We start from the raw sequence: 12,042 nt of genomic DNA, 5'->3' as shown, positions 1-12,042 counted from the left end.
GTCACTGGTGAGTGGTGTGAGAGGTCGGGGTCCCTGGTGATTGGTGTGAGAGGTCGGGACCCCTGGTGGGTGGTGTGAGAAGTCGGAATCCTGGTGAGTGGTGTGAGGGGTCGGGGTCCCTGGTGAGTGGTGTGAGAGATGGAGGGTACCTGCTGGGTGGTCTGAGAGTTCGGGGTCCCTGGTGAGTGGTGTGAGAGGTGGAGGGGTCACCGGTGAGTGACATGAGAGTTTGGGACCATGGTGAGTGGTGTGAGAGGTGGAGGGATTACTGGAGAGTAATTTGAGAGGTCGGGGTCTCCGGCGAGTGGTGTGAGAGGTGGAGGGGTCCCTGGTGACTGGTGTGAGAGGTTGGGGCCCCTGCTGAGTGTTGTGAGACGTCGGGACCCTGGTGAGTGGTGTGAGAGGTGGAGGGGACACTGGTGAGTGCTGTGAGAGGTCGAGGGGCCCTGATGAGTGGTGTGAGAGGTGGAGGGGTCCCTGGTGAGTGGTGTGAGGGGTCGGGGCCCCTGGTGAGTTGTGTGAGAGGTTGGGACCCTGGTGAGTGGTGTCAGAGGTCGGAGTCCGGTTGAGTGGTGTGAGAGGTCAGGGGACCCCGGTGAGTGGAGTGAGAGGTGGAGGGGTTACTGGTGAGTGTTGTGAGAGGTCGGGGTCCCTGGTGAGTGGTGTGAGAGGTTGAGGGGTCACTGGTGAGTGATGTGAGAGGTCGAGGTCCCTGGTGAGTGGTGTGAGAGGTGGAGGGGTCGCTGGTGAGTGGTGTGAGAGGTGGAGAGTTCACTGGTGAGTGGTGTGAGAGGTCGGGGTCACTGGTGAGTGGTGTGAGAGGTGGAGGGGTCTCTGGTGAGTGGTGTGAGAGGTGGAGGGGTGACTAGTGAGTGGTGTGAGAGGTGGAGGAGTCCCTGGTGAGTGTTGTGAGAGGTCGGGGTCCCTGGTGAGTGGTGTCAGAGGTTGAGGGGTCACTGGTGAGTGATGTGAGAGGTCGAGGTCCCTGGTGAGTGATGTGAGAGGTGGAGGGGTCGCTGGTGAGTGGTGTGAGAGGTGGAGAGTTCACTGGTGAGTGGTGTGAGAGGTCGGGGTCACTGGTGAGTGGTGTGAGAGGTGGAGGGCCCATGGTGAGTGGTGTGAGAGTTGGAGGGCCCCTGGTGAGTGATGTGAGAGGTCATTGATCCCTGGTGAGTGGTGTGAGAGGTGGAGGGTCCCTGGTGGGTGGTGTGAGAGGTCGGAACCCTGGTGAGTGTTGTGAGAGGTGGAGGGTCCCTGGTGACTGGTGTGAGAGGTCGGGGTCCCCTGGTGAGTGGTGTGAGGGTCACTGGTGAGTCGTGTGAGAGGTCAGGGGCCCCTGGTGACTGGTGTGAGAGGTCGGGGCCCCTGGTGACTGGTGTGAGAGGTGGAGGGGTCACTGGTGAGTGGTGTGAGTGGTCGGGACCATGGTGAGTGGTGTGAGAGCTGGAGGGGTCACTGGTAAGTGGTGTGAGAGGTCGGGACCCTGGTGAGTGGTGTGAGAGTTCGGGTCCCTGGGGAGTGGTGTGAGAGGTCAGGGTCACTGGTGAGATGCGTGAGAGGTGGAGGGTCCCTGGTGGGTGGTGTGAGAGGTCGGGACCCTGTTGAGTGGTGTGAGAGATGGAGGGTCCTTGGTGAGTGGTCTGAGAGTTCGGGGTCCCTGGTGAGTGGTGTGAGAGGTCAGGGACCCCTGGTGAGTGGTGTGAGAGGTGGAGGGCCCCTAGTGAGTCCTGTGAGAGGTTGGGGTGTCTCTGGTGAGTGGTGTGTGAGGTCGGGGTCCCTGGTGTGTGATGTGAGAGGTCAGGATCCCTGGTGAGTGGTGTGAGAGGGAGGTGGAGGGGTCACTGGTGAGTGACGTGAGAGATCGGGACCCTGGTGAGTTGTGTGAGAGGTCGGGGTCACTGGTGAGTGATGTGAGAGGTGGAGGGCCCCTGGTGAGTGGTGTGAGAGGTAGAGGGGTCACTGGTGAGTGCTGTGAGAGGTCGGCGTCACTGGTGAGTCGTGTGAGAGGTCAGGGGCCCCTGGTGAGTGGTGTGAGAGGTCTCGGTCTCTGGTGAGTGGTGTGAGAGGTTGGGGCCCCTGTTGAGTGGTGTGAGAGGTCTGGGTCTCTGGTGAGTGGTGTGAGAGGTTGGGGCCCCTGGTGAGTGGTGTGAGAGTTAGGGGTGTCTCTGTTGAGTGGTGTGAGAGGTGGAGGGCCCCTGATGAGTGGTGTGAGAGTTCGGGGTCACTGGTGACTGGTGTAAGAGGTTGGGACCCTGGTGAGTGGTGTGAGAGGTCGGGGCCCCTGGTGAGTGGTGTGAGAGGTCGGGTCCCTGGTGAGTGGTGTGAGAGGTGGAGGGGTCACTGGTGAGTGATGTGAGAGTTCGGGGTCCCTTGTGAGTGGTGTGAGAGGTGGAGGGGTCACTGGGGAGTGGTGTGAGAGGTCGGGGTCCCTTGTGAGTGGTGTGAGAGGTCGGGCGGGCCCTGGTGAGTGCTATGAGAGGTCGGGGTCCCTAGTGAGTGATGTGAGAGGTCGGGGTCACTGGTGAGTGGTGTGAGGGGTCGGGGTTCCTGGTGAATGGTGTGAGGGGTCGGGGTCCCGGGTTAGTGGTGTGAGAAATGGAGGGTCCCTGGTGAGTGGTCTGAGAGGTCGGGACCATGGTGAGTGGTGTGAGAGGTGGAGGGGTCACAAGTGAGTGATGTGAGAGGTTGGGGTCCTGGAGATTGGTGTGAGAGGTCGGGGTCACTGGTGATTGGTGTGAGAGGTGGAGGGCCCCTGGTGAGTGGTGTGAGAGGTGGAGGGGTCACTGGTGAGTGCTGTGAGGGGTCGGGGTCACTGGTGAGTTGTGTGAGAGGTCAGGGGACCCTGGTGAGTGCTGTGAGAGGTCGGGGTCACTGGTGAGTCGTGTGAGAGGTCAGGGGACCCTGGTGAGTGCTGTGAGAGGTTGGGGTCTCTGGTGAGTGGTGTGTGAGGTCGGGGTCACTGGTGTGTGATGTGAGAGGTCAGGATCCCTGGTGAGTGGTGTGAGAGGTTGGGGTCTCTGGTGAGAGGTGTGAGAGGTCGGCACCCTGGGGAGTGGTGTGAGAGGTCGGAGTCCCGGTGAGTGGTGTGAGAGGTCGGGGTCCTGGCGAGTGGTCTGAGAGGTCGGCGTCCTGGTGACTGGTGTGAGGGGTCGGGGGACCCCGGTGAGTGGAGTGAGAGGTGGAGGGGTTACTGGTGAGTTGTGTGAGAGGTCGGGGTCCCTGGTGAGTGGTGTGAGAGGTGGAGGGGTCACTGGTGAGTGGTGTGAGAGGTCGGGGTCCCTGGTGATTGGTGTGAGAGGTCGGGACCCCTGGTGGGTGGTGTGAGAAGTCGGAATCCTGGTGAGTGGTGTGAGGGGTCGGGGTCCCTGGTGAGTGGTGTGAGAGATGGAGGGTACCTGCTGGGTGGTCTGAGAGTTCGGGGTCCCTGGTGAGTGGTGTGAGAGGTGGAGGGGTCACCGGTGAGTGACATGAGAGTTTGGGACCATGGTGAGTGGTGTGAGAGGTGGAGGGATTACTGGAGAGTAATTTGAGAGGTCGGGGTCTCCGGCGAGTGGTGTGAGAGGTGGAGGGGTCCCTGGTGACTGGTGTGAGAGGTTGGGGCCCCTGCTGAGTGTTGTGAGACGTCGGGACCCTGGTGAGTGGTGTGAGAGGTGGAGGGGACACTGGTGAGTGCTGTGAGAGGTCGAGGGGCCCTGATGAGTGGTGTGAGAGGTGGAGGGGTCCCTGGTGAGTGGTGTGAGGGGTCGGGGCCCCTGGTGAGTTGTGTGAGAGGTTGGGACCCTGGTGAGTGGTGTCAGAGGTCGGAGTCCGGTTGAGTGGTGTGAGAGGTCAGGGGACCCCGGTGAGTGGAGTGAGAGGTGGAGGGGTTACTGGTGAGTGTTGTGAGAGGTCGGGGTCCCTGGTGAGTGGTGTGAGAGGTTGAGGGGTCACTGGTGAGTGATGTGAGAGGTCGAGGTCCCTGGTGAGTGGTGTGAGAGGTGGAGGGGTCGCTGGTGAGTGGTGTGAGAGGTGGAGAGTTCACTGGTGAGTGGTGTGAGAGGTTGAGAGGTCGGGGTCACTGGTGAGTGGTGTGAGAGGTGGAGGGGTCACTGGTGAGTGGTGTGAGAGGTGGAGGGGTGACTAGTGAGTGGTGTGAGAGGTGGAGGAGTCCCTGGTGAGTGTTGTGAGAGGTCGGGGTCCCTGGTGAGTGGTGTGAGAGGTTGAGGGGTCACTGGTGAGTGATGTGAGAGGTCGAGGTCCCTGGTGAGTGATGTGAGAGGTGGAGGGGTCGCTGGTGAGTGGTGTGAGAGGTGGAGAGTTCACTGGTGAGTGGTGTGAGAGGTCGGGGTCACTGGTGAGTGGTGTGAGAGGTGGAGGGCCCATGGTGAGTGGTGTGAGAGTTGGAGGGCCCCTGGTGAGTGATGTGAGAGGTCATTGATCCCTGGTGAGTGTTGTGAGAGGTGGAGGGTCCCTGGTGACTGGTGTGAGAGGTCGGGGTCCCCTGGTGAGTGGTGTGAGGGTCACTGGTGAGTCGTGTGAGAGGTCAGGGGCCCCTGGTGACTGGTGTGAGAGGTCGGGGCCCCTGGTGACTGGTGTGAGAGGTGGAGGGGTCACTGGTGAGTGGTGTGAGTGGTCGGGACCATGGTGAGTGGTGTGAGAGCTGGAGGGGTCACTGGTAAGTGGTGTGAGAGGTCGGGACCCTGGTGAGTGGTGTGAGAGTTCGGGTCCCTGGGGAGTGGTGTGAGAGGTCAGGGTCACTGGTGAGATGCGTGAGAGGTGGAGGGTCCCTGGTGGGTGGTGTGAGAGGTCGGGACCCTGTTGAGTGGTGTGAGAGATGGAGGGTCCTTGGTGAGTGGTCTGAGAGTTCGGGGTCCCTGGTGAGTGGTGTGAGAGGTCAGGGACCCCTGGTGAGTGGTGTGAGAGGTGGAGGGCCCCTAGTGAGTCCTGTGAGAGGTTGGGGTGTCTCTGGTGAGTGGTGTGTGAGGTCGGGGTCCCTGGTGTGTGATGTGAGAGGTCAGGATCCCTGGTGAGTGGTGTGAGAGGGAGGTGGAGGGGTCACTGGTGAGTGACGTGAGAGATCGGGACCCTGGTGAGTTGTGTGAGAGGTCGGGGTCACTGGTGAGTGATGTGAGAGGTGGAGGGCCCCTGGTGAGTGGTGTGAGAGGTAGAGGGGTCACTGGTGAGTGCTGTGAGAGGTCGGCGTCACTGGTGAGTCGTGTGAGAGGTCAGGGGCCCCTGGTGAGTGGTGTGAGAGGTCTCGGTCTCTGGTGAGTGGTGTGAGAGGTTGGGGCCCCTGTTGAGTGGTGTGAGAGGTCTGGGTCTCTGGTGAGTGGTGTGAGAGGTTGGGGCCCCTGGTGAGTGGTGTGAGAGTTAGGGGTGTCTCTGTTGAGTGGTGTGAGAGGTGGAGGGCCCCTGATGAGTGGTGTGAGAGTTCGGGGTCACTGGTGACTGGTGTAAGAGGTTGGGACCCTGGTGAGTGGTGTGAGAGGTCGGGGCCCCTGGTGAGTGGTGTGAGAGGTCGGGTCCCTGGTGAGTGGTGTGAGAGGTGGAGGGGTCACTGGTGAGTGATGTGAGAGTTCGGGGTCCCTTGTGAGTGGTGTGAGAGGTGGAGGGGTCACTGGGGAGTGGTGTGAGAGGTCGGGGTCCCTTGTGAGTGGTGTGAGAGGTCGGGCGGGCCCTGGTGAGTGCTATGAGAGGTCGGGGTCCCTAGTGAGTGATGTGAGAGGTCGGGGTCACTGGTGAGTGGTGTGAGGGGTCGGGGTTCCTGGTGAATGGTGTGAGGGGTCGGGGTCCCGGGTTAGTGGTGTGAGAAATGGAGGGTCCCTGGTGAGTGGTCTGAGAGGTCGGGACCATGGTGAGTGGTGTGAGAGGTGGAGGGGTCACAAGTGAGTGATGTGAGAGGTTGGGGTCCTGGAGATTGGTGTGAGAGGTCGGGGTCACTGGTGATTGGTGTGAGAGGTGGAGGGCCCCTGGTGAGTGGTGTGAGAGGTGGAGGGGTCACTGGTGAGTGCTGTGAGGGGTCGGGGTCACTGGTGAGTTGTGTGAGAGGTCAGGGGACCCTGGTGAGTGCTGTGAGAGGTCGGGGTCACTGGTGAGTCGTGTGAGAGGTCAGGGGGCCCTGGTGAGTGGTGTGAGAGGTCGGGGTCCCGGGCGAGTGCTATGAGAAGTCGGGGTCCCTGGTGAGTGGTGTGAGAGGTCGGGTCCCTGGTGAGTGGTCTGAGAGTTCGGGGTCGCTGGTGAGTGGTGTGAGAGGTCGGGGTCCCTGGTGAGTGGTGTGAGAGGAGGAAGGGTCACTGGTGAGTGGTGTGAGAGGTCGGGACCCTGGTGAGTGGTGTGAGAGCTGGAGGGCCACTGGTGAGTGGTGTGAGAGGTCGGGACCCCTGGTGAGTGGTGTGAGAGGTCGGAGTCCTGGTGAGTGGTGTGAGAGGTCGAGACCCTGGTGAGTGATTTGAGAGGTGGAGGGATCACTGGTGAGTGGTGTGAGAGGTCGGGACCCTGGTGAGTGGTGTGAGAGTTCGGGTCCCTGGGGAGTGGTGTGAGAGGTCAGGGTCACTGGTGAGATGCGTGAGAGGTGGAGGGTCCCTGGTGGGTGGTGTGAGAGGTCGGGACCCTGTTGAGTGGTGTGAGAGATGGAGGGTCCTTGGTGAGTGGTGTGAGAGGTCGGGACCCCGGTGAGTGGTGTGAGAGGTCAGGGTCACTGGTGAGATGCGTGAGAGGTGGAGGGGTCCTGGTGAGTGGTGTGAGAGATCGGGGTGACTGGTGAGTGTTGTGAGAGGTTGGGGTCCCTGGAGATTGGTGTGGGAGGTCGGGGTCACTGGTGAGTGGTGTGAGAGGTGGAGGGCCCCTGGTCAGTGGTGTGAGAGGTGGAGGGTCCCTGGTGAGTGATGTGAGAGGTCGGGGTCCCTGGTCAGTGGTGTGAGAGATTGGGGCCCCTGGTGAGTGGTGTGAGAGGTCGGGGTCCCTGGTGAGTGTTGTGAGAGGTGGAGGGTCCCCTGGTGAGTGATGTGAGAGGTCGGGGTCCCTGGTGAGTGGTGTGAGAGGTCGGGGTCCCGGGCGAGTGCTATGAGAAGTCGGGGTCCCTGGTGAGTGGTGTGAGAGGTCGGGTCCCTGGTGAGTGGTGTGAGTGGTGGAAGGGTCACTGGTGAGTGGTGTGAGAGGTCGGGACCCCTGGTGAGTGGTGTTAGAGGTCGGAGTCCTGGTGAGTGGTGTGAGAGGTCGAGACCCTGGTGAGTGATGTGAGAGGTGGAGAGATCACTGGTGAGTGGTGTGAGAGGTCGGGACCCTGGTGAGTGGTGTGAGAGTTCGGGTCCCTGGGGAGTGGTGTGAGAGGTCAGGGTCACTGGTGAGATGCGTGAGAGGTGGAGGGTCCCTGGTGGGTGGTGTGAGAGGTCGGGACCCTGTTGAGTGGTGTGAGAGATGGAGGGTCCTTGGTGAGTGGTCTGAGAGTTCGGGGTCCCTGGTGAGTGGTGTGAGAGGTGGAGGGGTCACTGGTGAGTGACGTGAGAGGTCGGGACCCTGTTGAGTGGTGTGAGAGGTGGAGGGCCCCTGGTGAGTGGTGTGAGAGGTGGAGGGCTCCTGCTGAGTGATGTGAGAGGTGGAGGGGTCACTGGTGAGTACTGTGAGAGGTCGGGGTCACTGGTGAGTCGTGTCAGAGGTCAGGGGCCCCTGGTGAGTGCTGTGAGAGGTTGGGGTCTCTGGTGAGTCGTGTCAGAGGTCAGGGGCCCCTGGTGAGTGGTGTGAGAGGTTGGGGTCTCTGGTGAGAGGTGTGAGAGGTCGGCGTCCTGGGGAGTGGTGTGAGAGGTCGGAGTCCCGGTGAGTGGTGTGAGAGGTCGGGGTCCTGGCGAGTGGTCTGAGAGGTCGTCGTCCTGGTGAGTGGTGTGAGAGGTCGTGGGACCCCGGTGAGTGGAGTGAGAGGTGGAGGGGTCACTGGTGAGTGGTGTGAGAGATGGAGGGTACCTGCTGGGTGGTCTGAGAGGTCGGGGTCCCTGGTGAGTGGTGTGAGAGGTGGAGGGTCCCTGGTGAGTGGTGTGAGAGGTCGGGGTCCCTGGTGAGTGGTGTGAGAGGTGGAGGGGTCACTGGTGAGTGGTGTGAGAGGTCGGGGTCCCTGGTGAGTGGTGAGAGAGGTGGAGGGGTCACTGGTGAGTGGTGTGAGAGGTCGGGGTCCCTGGTGATTGGTGTGAGAGGTCGGGACCCCTGGTGGGTGGTGTGAGAAGTCGGAATCCTGGTGAGTGGTGTGAGGGGTCGGGGTCCCTGGTGAGTGGTGTGAGAGATGGAGGGTACCTGCTGGGTGGTCTGAGAGTTCGGGGTCCCTGGTGAGTGGTGTGAGAGGTGGAGGGGTCACCGGTGAGTGACATGAGAGTTTGGGACCATGGTGAGTGGTGTGAGAGGTGGAGGGATTACTGGAGAGTAATTTGAGAGGTCAGGGTCTCCGGGGAGTGGTGTGAGAGGTGGAGGGGTCCCTGGTGACTGGTGTGAGAGGTTGGGGCCCCTGCTGAGTGTTGTGAGACGTCGGGACCCTGGTGAGTGATGTGAGAGGTCGGGGTCCCTGGTGAGTGGTGTGAGAGGTGGAGGGGACACTGGTGAGTGCTGTGAGAGGTCGAGGGGCCCTGATGAGTGGTGTGAGAGGTGGAGGGGTCCCTGGTGAGTGGTGTGAGGGGTCGGGGCCCCTGGTGAGTTGTGTGAGAGGTTGGGACCCTGGTGAGTGGTGTCAGAGGTCGGAGTCCGGTTGAGTGGTGTGAGAGGTCGGAGTCCGGTTGAGTGGTGTGAGAGGTCAGGGGACCCCGGTGAGTGGAGTGAGAGGTGGAGGGGTCACTGGTGAGTGGTGTGAGACGTGGAGGGTGTCTTGGTGAGTGATGTGAGCGGTCAGGGCCCCTGGTGAGTGGTGTGAGAGGTGGAGAGTTCACTGGTGAGTGGTGTGAGAGGTCGGGGTCACTGGTGAGTGGTGTGAGAGGTGGAGGGCCCATGGTGAGTGGTGTGAGAGTTGGAGGGCCCCTGGTGAGTGATGTGAGAGGTCATTGATCCCTGGTGAGTGGTGTGAGAGGTGGAGGGTCCCTGGTGGGTGGTGTGAGAGGTCGGAACCCTGGTGAGTGTTGTGAGAGGTGGAGGGTCCCTGGTGACTGGTGTGAGAGGTCGGGGTCCCCTGGTGAGTGGTGTGAGGGTCACTGGTGAGTCGTGTGAGAGGTCAGGGGCCCCTGGTGACTGGTGTGAGAGGTCGGGGCCCCTGGTGACTGGTGTGAGAGGTGGAGGGGTCACTGGTGAGTGGTGTGAGTGGTCGGGACCATGGTGAGTGGTGTGAGAGCTGGAGGGGTCACTGGTAAGTGGTGTGAGAGGTCGGGACCCTGGTGAGTGGTGTGAGAGTTCGGGTCCCTGGGGAGTGGTGTGAGAGGTCAGGGTCACTGGTGAGATGCGTGAGAGGTGGAGGGTCCCTGGTGGGTGGTGTGAGAGGTCGGGACCCTGTTGAGTGGTGTGAGAGATGGAGGGTCCTTGGTGAGTGGTCTGAGAGTTCGGGGTCCCTGGTGAGTGGTGTGAGAGGTCAGGGACCCCTGGTGAGTGGTGTGAGAGGTGGAGGGCCCCTAGTGAGTCCTGTGAGAGGTTGGGGTGTCTCTGGTGAGTGGTGTGTGAGGTCGGGGTCCCTGGTGTGTGATGTGAGAGGTCAGGATCCCTGGTGAGTGGTGTGAGAGGGAGGTGGAGGGGTCACTGGTGAGTGACGTGAGAGATCGGGACCCTGGTGAGTTGTGTGAGAGGTCGGGGTCACTGGTGAGTGATGTGAGAGGTGGAGGGCCCCTGGTGAGTGGTGTGAGAGGTAGAGGGGTCACTGGTGAGTGCTGTGAGAGGTCGGCGTCACTGGTGAGTCGTGTGAGAGGTCAGGGGCCCCTGGTGAGTGGTGTGAGAGGTCTCGGTCTCTGGTGAGTGGTGTGAGAGGTTGGGGCCCCTGTTGAGTGGTGTGAGAGGTCTGGGTCTCTGGTGAGTGGTGTGAGAGGTTGGGGCCCCTGGTGAGTGGTGTGAGAGTTAGGGGTGTCTCTGTTGAGTGGTGTGAGAGGTGGAGGGCCCCTGATGAGTGGTGTGAGAGTTCGGGGTCACTGGTGACTGGTGTAAGAGGTTGGGACCCTGGTGAGTGGTGTGAGAGGTCGGGGCCCCTGGTGAGTGGTGTGAGAGGTCGGGTCCCTGGTGAGTGGTGTGAGAGGTGGAGGGGTCACTGGTGAGTGATGTGAGAGTTCGGGGTCCCTTGTGAGTGGTGTGAGAGGTGGAGGGGTCACTGGGGAGTGGTGTGAGAGGTCGGGGTCCCTTGTGAGTGGTGTGAGAGGTCGGGCGGGCCCTGGTGAGTGCTATGAGAGGTCGGGGTCCCTAGTGAGTGATGTGAGAGGTCGGGGTCCCTGGTGAGTGTTGTGAGAGGTGGAGGGGTCACTGGTGAGTGATGTGAGAGGTCGGGGTCCCTGGTGAGTGGTGTGAGAGGTTGGGACCCTGGTGAGTGTTGTGAGAGGTGGAGGGTCCCCTGGTGAGTGATGTGAGAGGTCAGGGGGCCCTGGTGAGTGGTGTGAGAGGTCGGGGTCCCGGGCGAGTGCTATGAGAAGTCGGGGTCCCTGGTGAGTGGTGTGAGAGGTCGGGTCCCTGGTGAGTGGTCTGAGAGTTCGGGGTCGCTGGTGAGTGGTGTGAGAGGTCGGGGTCCCTGGTGAGTGGTGTGAGAGGAGGAAGGGTCACTGGTGAGTGGTGTGAGAGGTCGGGACCCTGGTGAGTGGTGTGAGAGCTGGAGGGCCACTGGTGAGTGGTGTGAGAGGTCGGGACCCCTGGTGAGTGGTGTGAGAGGTCGGAGTCCTGGTGAGTGGTGTGAGAGGTCGAGAGCCTGGTGAGTGATTTGAGAGGTGGAGGGATCACTGGTGAGTGGTGTGAGAGGTCGGGACCCTGGTGAGTGGTGTGAGAGTTCGGGTCCCTGGGGAGTGGTGTGAGAGGTCAGGGTCACTGGTGAGATGCGTGAGAGGTGGAGGGTCCCTGGTGGGTGGTGTGAGAGGTCGGGACCCTGTTGAGTGGTGTGAGAGATGGAGGGTCCTTGGTGAGTGGTGTGAGAGGTCGGGACCCCGGTGAGTGGTGTGAGAGGTCAGGGTCACTGGTGAGATGCGTGAGAGGTGGAGGGGTCCTGGTGAGTGGTGTGAGAGATCGGGGTGACTGGTGAGTGTTGTGAGAGGTTGGGGTCCCTGGAGATTGGTGTGGGAGGTCGGGGTCACTGGTGAGTGGTGTGAGAGGTGGAGGGCCCCTGGTCAGTGGTGTGAGAGGTGGAGGGTCCCTGGTGAGTGATGTGAGAGGTCGGGGTCCCTGGTCAGTGGTGTGAGAGATTGGGGCCCCTGGTGAGTGGTGTGAGAGGTCGGGGTCCCTGGTGAGTGTTGTGAGAGGTGGAGGGTCCCCTGGTGAGTGATGTGAGAGGTCGGGGTCCCTGGTGAGTGGTGTGAGAGGTCGGGGTCCCGGGCGAGTGCTATGAGAAGTCGGGGTCCCTGGTGAGTGGTGTGAGAGGTCGGGTCCCTGGTGAGTGGTGTGAGTGGTGGAAGGGTCACTGGTGAGTGGTGTGAGAGGTCGGGACCCCTGGTGAGTGGTGTTAGAGGTCGGAGTCCTGGTGAGTGGTGTGAGAGGTCGAGACCCTGGTGAGTGATGTGAGAGGTGGAGAGATCACTGGTGAGTGGTGTGAGAGGTCGGGACCCTGGTGAGTGGTGTGAGAGTTCGGGTCCCTGGGGAGTGGTGTGAGAGGTCAGGGTCACTGGTGAGATGCGTGAGAGGTGGAGGGTCCCTGGTGGGTGGTGTGAGAGGTCGGGACCCTGTTGAGTGGTGTGAGAGATGGAGGGTCCTTGGTGAGTGGTCTGAGAGTTCGGGGTCCCTGGTGAGTGGTGTGAGAGGTGGAGGGGTCACTGGTGAGTGACGTGAGAGGTCGGGACCCTGTTGAGTGGTGTGAGAGGTGGAGGGCCCCTGGTGAGTGGTGTGAGAGGTGGAGGGCTCCTGCTGAGTGATGTGAGAGGTGGAGGGGTCACTGGTGAGTACTGTGAGAGGTCGGGGTCACTGGTGAGTCGTGTCAGAGGTCAG

Source organism: Mobula birostris, chromosome 1 (genome assembly GCF_030028105.1).
Source record: "Mobula birostris isolate sMobBir1 chromosome 1, sMobBir1.hap1, whole genome shotgun sequence".
Taxonomy (NCBI): Eukaryota; Metazoa; Chordata; class Chondrichthyes; order Myliobatiformes; family Myliobatidae; genus Mobula; species Mobula birostris.
Note: the sequence above shows the minus strand (reverse complement) of the source record.